At 34.0% G+C, this 9,120-nt stretch overlaps 1 protein-coding gene and 1 long non-coding RNA gene across 3 annotated transcripts in view; one reads left to right on the forward strand and one right to left on the reverse strand.

The window, feature by feature from the left end:
- Window positions 1–9,120, reverse strand: part of LOC128249953 (uncharacterized) — a 27,925-nt gene that overhangs the window by 16,217 nt on the left and 2,588 nt on the right. The window lies entirely within an intron of this gene.
- Window positions 6,722–9,120, forward strand: part of LOC128249943 (uncharacterized) — a 7,280-nt gene continuing 4,881 nt past the window's right edge. For both annotated transcript variants that reach the window (XM_052974583.1, XM_052974584.1), the window contains exon 1: window positions 6,722–6,845. The gene's annotated coding sequence lies outside the window, so the exon portion shown is untranslated. The remainder of the gene's footprint in view (window positions 6,846–9,120) is intronic.

The raw sequence follows: 9,120 nt of genomic DNA on the forward strand, positions 1-9,120 counted from the left end.
TATATATATATATATATATATATATTGTATATCCTGGTGAAATCTTTCAGCTTGCACTTCACATACATAGACCATGTTCTCCGAGAAATATTCGAGGTGCGAGTGACGAAAGTGCATTTTAACATTAAAGGTACACCCAAGCTTTTTAAACTTTTGCAACATTGTATCAACTATGACTTTGCAATTTAAACACGTATCACCAACGGCTAACCTCGGGAACTACTAAAACAAAACTATACGATGAGTTAGCAATCATGTACACAGCTTTTGAAAGTCATCTTGTCTGTCAGAGTTGCCAACGCGTATCTGATAAACAATTTTACCTGAATTTGGCTGCTATTTTACCTTAATATTAGAAAAATATAATAGTTTATACCGAACTATTTCGTTACAAAAAATAAATCAGATAATCACTAGCTATATCAATGAAGCAAATATATCAAATGATTAGGAAAACCGTTGATTCTGTCGGTAAACAACAAGAGCAAACTAGTGACAGATTGCGACCCAGGCCCTGTCAGGCTAAGTACCTGGAGATTTAGCATTTACAGGATCTGTCTATACAAGACTTAACATTATACTGTAAGTCTCATCTGACTTCGATTCCAGATCTAAAAACAGTAATAATTGCATAGCCTATGTCTGGACTTAAACCTAAAACTGGAAAATAGAAATGAGTAAAGGAATGAAATATTACATGCGTGTATTTATGTGTGGGTACGAGCGTTTAAGCATACCAGCTGCGTTTCGAATCCGGTGGTACACACGTGTGATTATATCCTCTCCTCTAAATAACTGTCTTGAAGCAATTAACTTGCAAATGTCACTACTGAAACTCTTCCCCTATATTAACGTTAGTTCCCTTTCTTCTACAGTGCAAGCAAATAAAATTCATATAAAATATACAATAATTCATATTATAGAATAAGCAGCTAAAAATGTCATAATTACTAGCTTGTCCGCAACATATGTTACATATTATTTGTATCAAATAAGACAACCAGGTGACTTCTATATCAGAAACCATCAATATTGAAGAGACAAAACCAAGATGAAGCTCTCTGCTTTTATTTTTGTATTGTTCATTGGTAAGTAGTTTCTTCGTGATTCTTCCATTACAAATTAATATCTCTGTGCCTTTCAATATATTTCTCTGTGTGGCATTCGATCCGCGTAACAACCAAGTCTTATCTTCATTTAATGATGTATTTAAGTACCTATATATTTTTCCACCCTACAAATAATCTACAGTCATTTCGTACCAAGGAGAATTGTCCATGCTTTATCAAAACAGTGATCATTCAGCACGCATGACACATATGTTTTTAACTGCTTTTCTCCCTCTCTCTATGCCTACACACACACACACACACACACACACACACACACACACACACACACACACACACACACACACATACACACACATACACACACACACACACACACAACACACACATACATATCCAAGCAGGGTAGTAGTTACTTGAAGATTAATTATTACTTCCATGAAAGATAGAAAAGAGCAAATGAGTAGGAATTTACAGAATAAGGTGAAAACTTCAAGGCAAGATGCGAGTAGCTTAGAAACATGCAAGCACAAGTCAGAAAGCAATAGTTAAATCTTCTCTTGAACATAATTACCTAGGCAAAGAGAAAAGGATTTGGGATTATTATGGAAGAGTTGAAACATCGTATGATAGCAATAGCAAGTAAGCTTTTCAAACATCAGAATTGAAGAGCTAAGTATCATGGGAACAAATTGCTCTAAACAGGTCAAGGGGATATAAGAACATATTTCATTAAAAAACCAAGTTTTAATATTTCCAAAACGCCAAGCTGTAGAATTTTGCAACAGATGTAGGTTTGACTTTCTAAAACATTCCATAGTACAAGAAAATATTGCATTATATTATCTAGTTCAAAATGCAATTTTAATAAATTATTTAATATCGTAAATCGGACAAGCAATAATGACAAAAATATTTATTTTACAGAGGTAGCTAACTCAGCATCGTGCGAAAATCTGGCAACAAAATATTGTTCATCGACATATGAGTATTATTTATCATATGACCCCAACTGTACGTACGTATCATCATATTTCTACCTCTAGATTTGCAAATACAACATCCAAACCTGTAACTATGTATATATACATACATATATATATGTGTATCAAAAATAACGGAGGAAACTGGTAAACATTTGGAGTAATCCGTCTCTATTTATACACACACACACACACACATACACACACACACACACACACACACACACACACACACACACACACACACACACACACACACACACATATATATATATATATATATATATATAAACATATATTCGATACAAAGGTTAACAGGGGCAGTATTTAATACAAATTCGATACATCGTTTTTTTTCAACCTGAACAAAAGCCTGTCTCAATAACGCAAGAAAATTATATTAATATGGTAGGAAATTTAGACTTTGATTTAAATAAAAGTGCCTCATTTCTTTCAGGGGTTACAGAGACTTTCTGGACTGCTTTCGTGGACAAGATAAAGAATGTTATGAAGACTTTAAATACATGCCTAAGTGTATGGTAAGGAATGTATTTTTAATATCGGTTTAATGACATAAGTTTACGTCAATAAATAACAAAATAAATTATATTTCTTATACATCATTCTTCTATTACATTTTGAATAGATATTACTTCTGTCAAGCGATAATTCTAATGTTAACAATCTATCCATTTCAATTTTAATTAGAATATGAAAAATATTAGGTCTTTCAGTCTAAGTGTTCCTTTTTATTTAATGTATCAGTTTCCAACAAATAAATAAAGACACGAGGAAACTATCTGAATGAGTTTGCTTTTATCTTTATATTATGTGAACGATAGAATTTGATTAAATGAATATATCCCAGTGACAACTACGGCAGAAACCCCAACTCTCATTCATCGTTTTATCAATAACTAATCACACATAGAATATTACTGGAAGTTCTATAACTATCGCAGTTTGTTGAAAAATAGAACTAGATAATTCCATTCAAATAATTTAAATGCGAACTGTTTTCGACATTCATTTCACTATATATTCTGTCTCAAATATTTCAGCACAACGATGGCTCAAATAAGAAAGTGAAGGTATGTGAATTCCCAGTAAATACTACACTAATATGATAATTTTATTCCAATATCCTCCATATTATTTCCATTTTACTACAGCATTTACCAGGTACACTGGTGTGTAAAATGCATATAATTTCTTTAGATGTGAACTACAAAAGTGAACTGTAAGACGTGAGACCATAACATGAAGATAAAGACCGAATACAGCTCGCACGTTACCCGTATAAGTTTTAACGGTAAGGAACTTCAAAAAAGCTGCAATATGGCATTGTCACTAACGACCAACCCAAGCTATGTCAGCAGTTATATGGAGAAATTACATGATCTCTTTATACTTTCTTCTCTAACATATGGAAACTACATATGACGTCATATTATTCTTTACACAAATGAAACCATCTCTCAAAAGTGGAAGATGAAAAAGACGTTAAACTATAATTTAGAGCGTATTTGCAGTGAGTAGATAACAAGAAAGGCATTGTTTTGAAACTCTTACCTATTTGCTGCTCGATAACCTCGAATTTTACATCCGTGCATGTCAGTTATGTTAAGTAAAATATAGACAATTACGCAGTTGATAAGAAAATGATAAAACTGCGACATGGTGCCCGTATAACTTATGGTTCCATATATATTTCTAGTATATAATCACATATGAAAACAATCTACCACGGACTGCTCTCTGTTGCCATTGTTATCTTTTTCATTGCTGTAATACATTATATGTTTGTGAAACCAATGTTTTTTCAACAAAAACTGTCGCCATAATTATGTATTCAATTCTAAACAACATATAATAAAATGTTTGCAAAATCACATCAAATTACTTTCATTAATTATATATTTGTTTTGTTCTATTTGCAGGTAACATTTCAACAAGTATTTCTTACAGCACTTGGGGTTATTTTATTAATAAAATACTGAATATGAAATAATCATTTGCCTGTGTTCGACTGTAATTTTGACTGAACCCCAGGCGTATACGTCGGAAATCTACCTTGATAATGGGAGGGATTATGGGAAAGAGTATACATGTTTCACATATTTATGAAATTTCAAAACCCAGCATCATCAGAATAAGCTTTTAGATACAATCGTTTGTGTGAGTGTATAAGGGCATATTCATATATATACATTAACAATGCGCACGAACATATACAGGTGAATTTTCGAAAGAATTATTTCCACCCTCCGTGAAATATCTCACGTTACAAATTTTAATTAATATGTAACAGCTTTTGTTATACTTCTTTTAAATCGCCAAAAAATTGAAATTATATTACGTGAGTCTGCATTTTTAAATGAAGTGAAATGATTCATATTCTCCTCTCCTGAATCATTTTAAATGTTGAGTTTAACTATGGTTTTAGTATTTGCCTATTGCATACATATTTTGCACAAATGGTTGCCAAAGGGATGATGATTTTTCTTGTCAGTCATCCCCTTTTGTGGCAAACCTTTAGATAATAGTATGAAGAAATCAAGCACAGGTGCCTGGAACAATAATAAAAAACGATATAAAAAGTGTATATAGGCTTACATATTGAATAAGTATATATCTTTAATGCTCTTACTATGGATTTAAAATTATTTTACACCATATCAAACTTCCTTGTCTTTAATTTTATCCAGCTCTAGCAATTACCTGTTGTCTCTCTTTAGGATCCGTCGGTAATCTGCTGTCGTGATTACATTTCACCTCCGCTGGTACCTCTTTAATGTCCTGTTGAAATCTCTCACCTTGCTCATCACTTAGTTTGCCAAGATTCACTGGGAAATAGACGAGTTTTGTGTGAGGAACACTCCTGTTGCACACAATCTTTTTGAAGTGTTGCAACATGGTATCAAGTATGACTTTGTAATTCAAATACGTATTGTTTCACAATACGTCTTCTTTCACAAAAAAAATCTCGAAAATACACTCTAAGCGCACCCATGCTTGTTTGCGAGATCCATCTATGGACTTTGCATAATCTCTGTTTTTCATTAGTTTTCGAATGTCAGGACCAACAAATATTCTTGCCTTAATTATCTCACTGGCTATATTTGGGGATTGTTTTGGGTGACTCTACAAACAGGGTCTATCTTCAGGCAAAAATCTAACCAACAGTTTCATCAAACCCATTTTGATGTACAAAGGGGGTCAGGATTTTAGTAGGTTAAATTAAAATTTGAATTGGCTGCTATTTTAAGTTAATATTTCGACCCCGAAAGGATGGAAGGCAACGTCGACCTCGGTGGAATTTGAACTCAGAACGAAAAGACAGACGAAATACCGCTAAACATTTTGCCCGGAGTGCTAACGTTTCTGCCAGCTCGCCGCCTCCTTACTTGTAAATATATGACAAAATTGCCTGCTAGTAAAGATCCCGTGATGCACACAGAACAATGAATGTTGTCTGCTAGGGAGCCCGGAAAATAGTTGTAATAATAAAGTATTGAAAGTTAGCTGCAATATCACCTTGTGCTATCCGAAATTTAAGAGAAATTGCTCTTGCTCCCCCGGTAGTTAAGAACAGGTCACATCACATGATTATATCTCTTTCTCCAGCATATATAATCTACCCCTGGTATTTCTCTTACATTATTTAATGTTCGTATTATCTTCAAGCAGTATATTTTTGTTAACTCTCCTATTGAAAATTCTCTGCGAAAGCTGAAAAATATTTACACGATCATTTATCAGATATTCGCCATCGGAGGATATATATGGAGAGCTTCTGTGGGTTTCCTACTCTGGAACAACCTACATACGTATGAAACTAAATGTAGAATGAGACGTAATCCAAACACATAAATTCAAGGTGAATTTGAAAGCATTATAAGTCTAGGTCCCGCACGCCCACAAAAAGAGAAAGATATATTGAGATAAATACATGGAAGTTCCAAGGAGTTGCGCACTTGTGTCATAAGTTTGTTCTATAGCACTCACCAATTTCATTACCACTGCGTGGCGCCGAAGCTTCTATATTTGCCATGGAACTGTAAGACAATATATATTTAACAGCATATCGTTAAATGCAAAGTTCTTTTGATTTTCTTCCTGCAAAGATTATGATGTCGATGTAGGGTAGATATAATTGTATTTAAAAAAAAAAAAACAAGTGTAATCTATTTTCTGCAATTCTAGACAAAATATCACCACGGAATGAGGGAAATCTAATGGCAACACATTAAGCTGTAAGTTCATCAGCATCAATCACAATGAATAAAAGAGTACCAATAGCATAATTGATGTATGACTGCAATCCGAAGATTGAAATTATAAATTAATGAATGAAAGGACGAAAACATTTACATGTCGCATTTCTACAAGGGAAATGAATGCGTTGAGAGTATATTCTTTGGTTTTGTTTATTGTCATATATCCTGCCAGTTACATGAGTTATTAGACAATCTTTTCCTCTATGCTAACATTTCTCCCATTTCTTCTTCTAAAGGATGCAAAGATTTAGCTGAGAAATATCTCATAACTCATCATGTAGCATATGCAATTATAAATGTCATATTTATCATCCTTATGTCCGACATATGTTACATTATATTTTATGTCTGAAGAGAACAAGATGACTATTTAAACACACTTCACCGAATTTGAATACACAAGACCAAGATAGATCTTTCTGCATTGATTTTAGTTCCCGTATTTGGTTAGTAGTTACACATGGAAAACTTCCTGAAGTCAAACGGAGGCAGTGAATAAAGCCCATTTCAAGGTAACATTAAAAGAGTGAGGAGTAATTCAGGGAACTATCTTAGTGCAGCTGTTTTTCGTGGCCGCACTCCCGGACATGCTGTTTGTCTCAGAGAGACAGGCACTCTTACATGCCAGTGACACAATAGTAGCACCTGCAATCAAGAATCTTCTCAGTGTTATTCATCCACTGAAAGATGTAAAGGTCATAGGTAAAGGAGCTGGGTAAAACAACAGGCAATGTAATGCATGAATATTCCAAGGGTCCCACTATGCGTTGTAATATGGGTATGTGACAATAATCCCAGAACCAAGCGCAATGTTAGACGTGGAAACTGATATGTAGTTTCACGTGGAAACTACATACTCAATCTTTTATCAGCAGGTGATTAACATCTGTGTACCGTGAAGAAGTGGAGGCGCAACTGTTGCAGTAGTTAGGGCAGCGGACTCGTGGTCATAGGATCGCGGTTTCGATTCCTAGACCGGGCGTTGTCAGTGTTTATTGAGCGAAAACACCTAAAGCTCCACGAGGCTCCGGCAGGGGATGGTGGCGAACCCTGCTGTACTCTTTCTCCACAACTTTCTCTCGCTCTAACTTCTTGTTTCTGCCGTGCCTGTGATTCAAAGGGTCAGCCTTGTCACACTGTGTCACGCTGAATTTCCCCGAGAACTACGTTAAGGGTACACGTGTCTGTGGAGTGCTCAGCTACTTGCACGTTAATTTCACGAGCAGGCTGTTCCGTTGGTCGGATCAAATGGAACCCTTTACGTCGTAAGCGACGGAGTGCCAACACCAACCGTGAAGAAGTAGGTGATATCATCGAAACTACTGTATTAAACATGTCTGTTCACTCCAATATGAATTATACTACTTCATTTTTGCTACTGAAAAAACAAAAAGTATATATATAATAACCATTATTGCAGTAATGCTTTACATTACACTAATATTACAATTTAGAATTATCAAAATATATTTTAATATCTCCTTAATAGAATAGTACAATTGGAACATAACCGTGTACCAAGATATTACACTTTCAGAATATAAATTATATATTGCAGAATAATGTTGATGATACAGCAAAAAACAAGTATGGAAACAATCTTATAAGAAAACAAGCCATTATTAAGTTCATCCTTAATCAATACAAAACTATATACACCCCAATTTATAAGTATGTAATTTTCTATTCCCATTACAGATGAAGCTTCGTACATTATTGTTTACAGCAGCTATTTTATATCAGTGATAAGTATACAAATAAAGAGGATGTTCCATCTAGAACAATCTTGTGTTTTCTATGCTATTATTTATCGACGAAAACTTATTAAAAGGCCTCATCACCCTGGTGACATTCATAATTCTTAAGTTTGACTTTTAAAGCCGGCTCTAAATAAATGCATACACACTCAGTAAAACATAAAGACACACACACACGCATATATATATATATATATATATATATATATATATATATGTGTGTGTGTGTGTGTGTGTGTGTGTGTGTGTGTGTGTGTGTGTAAATATACATATATGAATATGCATTTACATACAAAAACGCACAGACATACATACACACATACCTTCACGTACAGACACATACACAATTATATATATAATGCATGCATTATAGACAATTACTGCCTGTATGAGAACGGATGTGGTGGTTTTCATTATTTCCATTGTATTGTGTAATGTTGAGCTTTACATATTGATAAAAAAAATAGACGTCTAATATTTTGCAGAATAGAATTAATAATACGTGAAAATGTTTTGCGAAACACCAGATATCATATGAAGGTCATGTGGTGAAATAAAGTTATATTCACCTGTCACATACCTGACATTATAGAATAATCCACATTGTTTTAGACGTATCTATGCTTTTTTTTATGCATCGCAAATTTGACAATTCTGTGCTTTCGAAAACATTTTGAAATACGCACACTGACGTACGCAATCAAACTAACACGCAGTCAGTGATTATGGAGTATTAAGCTGCAAGCGCTACCTATTAGTGTTTTGATCGACATAAGCTACTTGCTTCCAGCAATATTTTCATTTGCATTGCCTTAAATTTTAATTACATTGTTATTTTAACATCTTAAAGTGTCTACAGTACATGCCAATACACACTGACAATTCCTCGGTTACGACGAAGACTTTTCCAGTTGATGTGATAAACGAAACAAATTGCTCGTGAAATTAACCTGCCTAGTGTTATACACACATATGCACTCACTTATATCTGTGTATGTATATATATATATATATATATATATATATATAT

The sequence above is a fragment of the Octopus bimaculoides genome, chromosome 18 (genome assembly GCF_001194135.2).
Source record: "Octopus bimaculoides isolate UCB-OBI-ISO-001 chromosome 18, ASM119413v2, whole genome shotgun sequence".
Lineage (NCBI taxonomy): Eukaryota > Metazoa > Mollusca > Cephalopoda > Octopoda > Octopodidae > Octopus > Octopus bimaculoides.